Source organism: Felis catus, chromosome A1, assembly GCF_018350175.1.
Source record: "Felis catus isolate Fca126 chromosome A1, F.catus_Fca126_mat1.0, whole genome shotgun sequence".
In the NCBI taxonomy this organism is placed as follows: Eukaryota; Metazoa; Chordata; class Mammalia; order Carnivora; family Felidae; genus Felis; species Felis catus.
This window is the reverse complement of record NC_058368.1, coordinates 213000419-213010019: the sequence shown is the minus strand read 5'-3', so window position 1 is coordinate 213010019 and position 9601 is coordinate 213000419. Positions and strand designations below refer to the sequence as shown.

Sequence of the window (9601 nt, the reverse complement as noted above, 5' to 3'; positions counted from 1 at the left end):
CATGGATCTTTGAGTTAGCTTGCTTACGTGGGACGGGCATTGGGATCGCGGGCATTGGGATGGTTATGCACTGACTTCTGTTAGTCCTAGCCTGGGGACCGCTCTGGGGCTGCTCACTGTCCCACCGTTCCAGCTGCCCTTAGCACAGGGAGGGCAGGCTTCTCCTGCTCTGGGGAAAGCCTCCAGTTAGAGATGCAGCCAGTGGCGGTTGACTCCGGGCTGCAGCACACAGAGGGGATATAGGTGAGGTGCTGAGAACAGCCAGTCCCAGTTGCATGAGAATCAGAACCAGGACTGACGCATGCCAGAAGCAAGGCTGCAGCCACGCCGGCCACTCCCGGGTCAGTAATGCCAAGGTCACCTGCCTCTCTGACACATCCACGTCTTCCTAATAGTCTCAGCCCCCCAGGCGCCCCTCCTTCCAGATGACTGGACCTCGGCAAAAAGAGGCCAGGCAGCTGTGTGCTGGCTGGTAGGGAGTGGAAAGAGGAAAGGCTCTCCTTGACCTGATTTCCACAGTGGGAGGCAGAGCACCGAATCCCACCTAGATTGTCCTAAAATTGGGAGGAGTGGGGGTTGGGGAGGCCGTGGGGGAAAAACCCTGATGAATATGCACTGCAGAGATCACTTCGGCATCTCAATTTTCACCTTCATTGGCATCCCCACACCATGCAGCCAAACAAGAAAATCACCTGCCTAACATGATGAATTATTCTTCATGTAACTAATATGAAGCCCCCTCAGGATCTACACCCATCTCCTGACCTGGCTATCAGGCCAAAAAGCAGGGTTAAATCACAGTAAAACTCGGCTGGGGAAGTGCCAACCTGCTAGGGAGGATAGAGGCTGTATGAGGGAACGCACTGACATGCGCTAGCAGCAGCCGGGAGGATAGAGATGGAACTGGATCCTGAGGGTGCCAACTGAAGGGCGATTAGAGCTTAATGAAATAAGAGTTGATCACGGGAGCATTCTTCCATGATATGTGACTTAACACCTTTGGCAATGACCCTGGGAAATGATAGTTCTTGAAAGTTTGAAGAAAGGCAAGGCCCACACCAAGTGAAGTAGAAATTCCAGAACTGCTGTGGCAGATGGTGGAAAAGTAGGTCAGAAAGCTCAGAGAGGAGTGCATGCTGGAATGGACATATAATCGAAGGCCAGAAAGCCCATTCTGGGGAGGGGCCCAGAGAACAGTCCATTTATCAACATATTAAAGAATGCTCTGGTGAGAGGGCACCAGATTCACTCTTTGGTTGTTGTCCCTGTAGTACAGGGCTGACGATAGAACTGGGTTTCCTGATAAGAAGGGGATAAAAGAACTCCAAAATAATAAAGACCAGCAGGTGTTTAATCATCAGAAGCAATGAGGCTACAAAATTGAAGGGTCATGGGGGTGGGTGGATCTGATGTCTAAGAAGCCTACAGAATTGGTTAATAGATGTGCTCCCCGGGAGAAAGACAGATGGGCAGGCAACAAAGGTATTGCTTAATTTAAACTATTGAGAGAAATCAAGGATGGATGATAAAAGGGTTGAATGCAGCCAGACCTAAAAGTCATAATCCTTTGCTCAGTTTTCAGACATGAGCTGTTTTAAGACTCCGATACCCTGAATTTAGGAGCTATGTCTCCAGAAGGAAAGATACTGCAACAATATGACAAGTAGATATAGTAATGTTTCCTCTAGTCCTTTCCCAGAGAGACCTGTGGCCATTTGCTTATATAACCAACCACGGGGGGGGGGGGGGGGGGGGGGGGGTGGGGGGTGGGGGGTGGGGGGTGGGGAAGGAATAACCAAACATTTCAAAAACTGTTGGACATAGGGGACAAGTTGACATTGCTATCTGAGAACCCAAAGCAGTTTTATGGATCACTGTTACAGTGGGGGCAAGTGGGAGGCCAGGTAATAGAGTCTTGACCCAGGTCTATTTCCTAGCGGGTTAGCTGGGTCTATAGACTGAGCAGTGGCCATTTCCCTGGTCCCTAAATTGGTATATGGCAGAACCTCTACATTTGCTCCTGGGCCTGAAAGATAAGAGCACCACAGTGGGAATCCCTGAAGCTCCTTATCCCCTGCCCACTGCCCCAGCCCAGTTAATATTACATCCTCATGGGAAATAGCACAGGCTCATGTTACCCTAAGTGATGTAGGGGGTAGTGGCCCTCATGCATCCCTGTTTAATTCACAGATTCGGCCCCTACAAAATCTAGACTGATCACGGAGGACTACAGAAGATTACCACCACTCAACCAGGTAATATCTTGAACTGCAGCTGTTGTGCCAGATTTGGGCATGTACACAAAGCCTTAGGCACACAGATAGTGGTTAATGAACACTGATGTGAATGAACACTGAAGAACACTGATGAATGTGTTCCTTTCCATTCCCGAAAGGAGGATTAGAACAGTTTGTATTTCACCAGAGGTGGACAATGGTATACATTTATGGTCTGTGAATGCTCTTACCTCGAGCCCCTGCTCTTTCCACATGAGGTGGATGACTAAGTGTTCGGCCCAAAGCTCTGCTCCTTGTGAATACTTCCCTTCACTGCCGTGTTTCAGGGCTGCCCCTGAATTGACTACAGCATGGCAGCAGTCTATTTTCAGCCCTGTGCTCCTTCATCAGTTGGTCAGAAGGGGGCTCTACTCCATACTGCTTTGGGTGTGAGCTGAAAGAGGGAAACATGATAAACCCACCTAGAATGCACTCCTCTGCATTATATTAATGGATTTCTGTCACCTCAACTTTGTTTAACATTGGTCACCTTAGGTTAATATTGGAGAAACCCAAGCTGCCTGAGGTGGCATACCGTGAATCCAGAATCTTAGGTGAAGTTACCTGTATCAGTCTAGGTTCAACCAGAGAAACAGAACCAATGGGAGATACATATTAAAAGATTTATTCCACAGAATTGGCTTAGGTGATTGTGGGGGTGGCAGGGCAAGTCCAAAATTTATAAGGCAGGTTTGCAGGAAAGGCAGGTCAGATTTCTTGAGTAAGAGCCTTATCTGCTATCCACGGGTGGAATTTCTTCCTCATGAAAGACTCAGTTCTACTCTTAAAAGCGTTTCAACTGATTTAATCAGGCCTATCCACGTTATCTATAGTTTCCTTCAGTTAAAGTCAACAGGATTGTGGACTTTAATTATATCTACAAAATACCTAGAAACGCCTAGATTAGTGTTTGATTAAATAAATGCAGGACTGCAGCTCAACCAAGTTGATGCATAAAAGTGACCATCACAGTACCTATAACATTAAATCCAATCTCATTAAAAAATCAAATCTTGTAATGTATAGCATGGTGACTATAGTGAATATAACTTTATTGCATTTTTGAAAGTTGCTAAGAGAGTAAAGTTCTCATCACAAGAAAAAAATTCTGTAGCTATGTTTGGTGACAGATGTAATCTACACTTAACGGTGGTGATCATTTCCCAGGGTATGCAAATATCTAATCATTATGTTGGACACCTGGAAATAATACATTGTATGTCATTTATACCTCGATAAAAAATCAAATATGAATGTTTTTCATTTCTTTAAAGAAATACTTCATTTTTTTCTTACGTTTTTATTTAAATTCCAGTTAGTTAACATATAGTATAATATTAGTTTCAGGTATAGAATTTAATGATTCGACACTTCCATACTTCTTTGACATCGGCCATAGCAACACTGCTTACTAAATGTGTCTCCTGAGGCAAGGGAAACAAAAGCAAAAATAAACTATTGGAACTTCATCAAAATAATAAGTTTCTTCAGAGCCAATGAAACAATCAACAAAACTAAAAGGCAACCTATGGAATGGGAGAAGATTATTTGCAAGTGATATATCTGACAAAGAGTTGGAATCCAAAATATAAGTTATAAGTTATAAAACTCAACACCCAAAATAATAATGCAGTTAAGAAATGGGCAGTTAAGGGGTACCTGAGTAGCACAGTCAGTTAAGCGTCCGACTCTTGATCTTGGCTCAGGTCACGATCTCACGGTTTGTGAGTTTAAGCCCCACGTGGGGCTCTGAGCTGATGTTGTGGAGCCTGCTTGGGATTCTGTCTCTACTTCTCTCTTATGCTCCCTGCATGTGCTCTCTCTCTCTTTCTCAAAACAAATACACTTAAAAAAAATAAAAAAATAAAAAGAAATGGGCAGTTAAGAAATGGGCAGAAGATATAAACAGACATTTTTCCAAAGAAGACATCCAGATGGCCAAGAGACACATGAAAAGAGGCTCAACGTCACTCATCATCAGGGAAATACAAATCAAAACCACAATAAGATAGCACCTCACACCGGTCAGAATGACTAAAATTAACACAGAAAACAACAGATGTTGGCGAGGATGTGGAGAAAGGGGAACGGTCTTACACTGTTGGTGGGAATGCAAACTGGTGCAGTGACTCTGGAAAATAGTATGGAGGTTCCTCAAAAAGTTAAAAATAGAATTACCATACGACCCAGCAATGGCACTACTAGGTATTTATCCAAGAGATTAAAAAAAAAAAAAAAGACTTCCTTTTTAAGGGCAGTTTTAAGTTCATAGCAAAATTAAGAGGAAGGTATAGAGGTTTCCCATATTCTTCTGCCTTCATATGTGTATAATTTCCTCCTAATTATCAATAGCTGACACCAGAATGGTACATTTGTTACAAATGTTGAACCTGCATTGACACATCATAATCACTGAAAGCCTATGGTTGACATTAGGATTCATTCATGGTGTACATTCTATGGGTTTGGACAAATGTATAATGACACATATCCATCATTATGGTATCAAAAAGATGATTTTCACTGCCTTAAACATACTCTGTGTTCTTTGTATTCATCTCTGTCCACTCCCCAAACTCTGGTAACCAGTGATCTTTTACTATTTCCATAGCTTTGTCTTTCCAGAATGTCATATAGTTGGAATCGTACAGAATGCAGCCTTTGCAGATTGATTTCTTTCACTTAGTAATATGCATTTAAGGTTCCTTCATGTCTTTTCATGGCTTGACAACTCATTTATTTTAGTGCTGAATAATATTCCATTGTCTGATGTGCCACAGTTGATTGATCCATTTACCTACTGAAGGACATCTTCATTGCGTCCAAGTTTTGGCAATTATGAATAAAGCTTCTATAAACATCCATGTGCATGTTTTGTATGGGTATAAGTTTTAAATTTCTTTGGGTAAAAACCAAGGAACATGACTGCTGGATCATATAGTAAGAGTATGTTTAGTTTTGTAAGAAACAGCCAAACTACTGCACCATTTTTCATGAAAAGCCCACAGCTAACATCATCCTCAACAGGGAAAAACTGAGAGCTTTTTCCCTGAGATCAGGAACACGACAAGGATGCCCACTCTCACCGCTGCTGTTTAACATAGTGCTGGAAGTTCTAGCATCAGCAATCAGACAACAAAAGGAAATCAAAGGCATCAAAATTGGCAAAGATGAAGTTAAGCTTTCGCTTTTTGCAGACGACATGATATTATACATGGAAAATCCGATAGACTCCACCAAAAGTCTGCTAGAACTGATACAGGAATTCAGCAAAGTTGCAGGATACAAAATCAATGTACAGAAATCAGTAGCATTCTTATACACTAACAATGAAGCAACAGAAAGACAAATAAAGAAACTGATCCCATTCACAATTGCACCAAGAAGCATAAAATACCTAGGAATAAATCATTCCCATCAGCAATGAACGAGCGTTCCTGTTTTTTCACATCCTCACCAGTATTTGGTGTTGTTAGTGTTTCAGATTTTGGTCATTCTGGTAGGTGTGTTGTGGTTGAATTGTTTTTTGACCAGCAAGTTTTTAGATCTTTCCATTACTTTGTGAGTTATTTGGGAACACTTTTGAATAAAGAGTTCACCAATACCACAACAAATAAAACAGTGTTACTGGGTACTAGGCAGGGCACTTTGGATTTTACCTGTATTGTGTCCTTATTTACCATGAGATCAGTACTATTGTTGCCCTCTTTCATTTGTGAGGAAAGTGAGGTTTAGGGAAATTGCCTAAATTCATTCAGCTGGAGTTCAGTCTAGGTCTGATTGGCTTCAAGTTTCTGGCTTTTTATTTTAGAACAGTTTTAGATTTACAGAAAAGTTACAAAGATATACAGAGAGTTCCTGTATTCCCAGTGCTATGGACTGAATGTTCTGTCCCAGAGTTCATACGTTGAACCCCAGTATGATGATATTGGGAGGTGTGACCCTTGGGAGGTGATTAGGTGATGAGGGTGGACCCCTAATGCATGGGATGAGTGCCCTTGTAAAAGAGAACCCAGAGAGCTCCCTCACCGCTTCCACAATCTGAGAACACAGTGAGAGATCGGCTCTCTACGAAACAGGAAGTGGGCCATCACCAGACGCTGAATCTTCCAGCACCTTAATCTTGGACTTCCAAGCCTCCAGAACTGTGAGAAATAAACGTTTTTGTTCAAGCCACCCAGTCTATGGTATTTTTGTTACAGCAGCCTGAATGGGCTAACATACTCAGTTTCCCCTAATAATAACATCTTATGTAACTATGGTACATTTGCTCAAACTATGAGTTTAATATTGGTACATTACTACTTACTAAGCTCTAGACTTTGTTTAGATTTCACCAGTTTTCCCACTAATGTCCTTTTTGTATCTCAGGATCCAGTCCAAAATACCAAACTGCATTTAGCAAAGCTTATAGTTTTGTGGTACCTGGGTGGCTCAGTCAGTTGAACGTCCGACTTCAGCTCAGGTCATGATCTCACAGTTTGTGAGTTCGAGCCCTGCATCAAACTCTCTGCTGTCAGCACAGAGCCATCTTCAGATCCTCTGTCTCCCTCTCTCTGCCCCTCCCCTGCTCATGTTCTCTGTCTGTCTCAAAAATAAATAAACATTAATAAAAAATTATAATAAAAAAAGCTTATGGATTTAACCATTTCACTTGGATTGCCCTATAGAGAAGTTTATAAATCTACCAAAAGGTATACAGTTCCATAATTGTTCTATGGGTCTGGGTGACACAGCTTAATAATGGGACTGTTCAGGTTGAACATTTTTGTTTTCTTTGAATATGTTTGACTGTTCTGATTTTCAGATATACTTTGACTTTGGTATCTGACCTAAAAACCCAGAAACTTTTCCTTAATGCTTTTTGTAATAGGTCTCAGTAACACTTTTTTTTATTTAAAAAAAAAATTTTTTTTAACGTTTATTTATTTTTGAGACAGAGAGAGACAAAGCATGAACGGGGGAGGGGCAGAGAGAGAGGGAGACACAGAATCGGAAGCAGGCTCCAGGCTCCGAGCCATCAGCCCAGAGCCCGACGCGGGGCTCGAACTCACGGACCGCGAGATCGTGACCTGAGCTGAAGTCGGACGCTCAACCGACTGAGCCATCCAGGCGCCCCAGTAACACTTTTTTTTAGTTTCTTAGTTTTTCAGAGAAACAAGCTCCCTAATAACCATGATAGTGCTACTTAAAACTTTTAAGTCCTCTTGTCCTGATGACTTCCTTCGATATGCCTTTACTGACCTCTTCCTCTTCCTTTCCATTCCTGTTGCTATCAATTTAGTCCATCCAGGAAAAGACTGTTTCACCTCTGGATTATTATAAGAACACTCAAAGGCTCTTCTAACCTCTAGACTCCCTTCAGTTCCAAACCCATCTTTAATATCATGACCAGACTGACCTTTTAAAATTTTTAGTTTCATCATATTATCCCCCTACCTAGAAAATCCTCAGGCTCTGCTTGATGATTTCGGGAGAAATAATCAGGCTCTATAATGTTATTAAAACCTTTCTCTATTCTTTTTCCAAACCTAGTCCTATGATTTTTCCAGATGAACCCTTCACCCTAACAAGTCCATTCCTCTGAGTCCATCCAGAACACTGTCACTCAGAGTTCATGCTTATGAGACTACTCTTGTTTGGAATGTCCATTGTCTTCTCTTTTCTGTGTCCAAATATTTTCTATCTTTTAAAGAATGTTCAAGGTTTATCTGATGGCTCTCTAGGATGTATGAAGAATAATTCTCTTCTCTTAGTAATTCAGAACCTCTACTGTTTAAGTTTATCAATGTGTAAAAGTGGTGAAGGGAAGCCAATTTGTAGTTCTAATTATGACCTTTATGTGTCTTCTCATTTTGTTATTACCACCACCCACCTGTGCACAGTCTCTGTCTGGGCAAAATTCTCTTGCCTTGTGCTCCTGGGTACAACTGGAACAAGAACAGAACTTCTAAAGACTTTCTGTAAAACAGAATAAAATGAAAATAAACACCAAATTTCACGAAGCCACAAATAGCCCAATTTACAAAATATAAATTACTCAATCTACCTTGAGTAGTACTAGTTAGGATTAAGTTCAGATGTATTGGCCAAAAACTCAAACAAAGAATGGCTTAATAATATAGTTTGTTCATTCTTGTAAAAGAAGCCTACCAGTCTGTCACTGGGGACTCAGATATTGATTTTTCTTTTCTTTTTTCAGTCATCACTATAAACATTTATTTTATTAAAAAAATTTTTTTTCAATGTCTATTTATTTTTGAGAGACAGAGAGAGACAGAGTGTGAGTAGGGAAGGGGCAGAAAGAGAGGGAGACACAGAATTCAAAGCAGGTTCCAGGCTCTGAGCTGTCAGCGCAGAGCCCAATGTGGGGCTCGAACCCACGAACCGGGAGATCATGACCTGGGCCGAAGTCGGACACCCAATCAACTGAGCCACCCAGGCACCCCTAAACATTTATTGACATATATCTAGCCACCATTGTTAAAATCTTTTTTTTTTTTTAAATTTTTCATTTTAATAACCCGGTGCTCATCACAAGTGTACTCCACATCACCTAAAAATGTGGAATGCTCACAAATTTGTGTGTCATCCTTGTGCAGGGACCACACTAATCTTCTTTGTATCATTCAAATTTTAGTATATGTGCTGCCAAAGCGAGTGCAGATACTGATTTTTCTACTCCACCATCGTTGGCACAAGGACTCCATTCCCAAGGTCATTTCACAGTCTAATATTACTGCTGGAACTCCAGCCATCATGTACATATTCCAGGGAGGAAGAAGGGAAAAGACCAAGGAGCTCAGTACGCCCCCCCTTTAAGAGTCTTCCTGGAAATTTTACCCAACAATTAATTTCCACTTACATTTGATTAGTCATATTTATTATTATTTTATTATTTTTTATCCTTTTGGGTTTTTGATTTTATCTTTAAAAAATGCTTATTTATTTTTTGAGATAGAGAGAGAGAGCGAGAGACAGAGAGAGACCATGAATGGGGGAAGGGTATAGAGAGATGGCGACAGAGGATTGGAAGCCGGTTCTGCACTGACAGCAGTGAGCCCAACGTGTGGCTCGAACTCACGAACTGTGAGATTATGACCCTAGGCAAATTCAGATGCTCAACCAACAGCCACCCAGGCGCTCCTCAAGTTTTTATTTAAATTACAGTTTATTAACCTACAGTGTAATCTTAGTTTCAGGTGTAGAATTTAGTGATTCATCCATCATTTAATAAAACACTCAGGGCTCATCACAAGTGCCTTCCTTAATATTCATTACCCATTTAGTCCATCCATCTGTCCACCTCCCCTCCAGTAACTCTC

The 9601-nt window shown here is 41.4% G+C and overlaps 1 non-coding gene across 1 annotated transcript; it reads right to left on the bottom strand.

The window, feature by feature from the left end:
• Positions 1-8834: 8834 nt before the first annotated feature.
• Positions 8835-8940, bottom strand: LOC111556755. Its single transcript, XR_002736488.1, has one exon. It is a non-coding gene; the product is annotated as a U6 spliceosomal RNA (small nuclear RNA).
• Between the last annotated feature and the right edge of the window lie 661 nt (positions 8941-9601).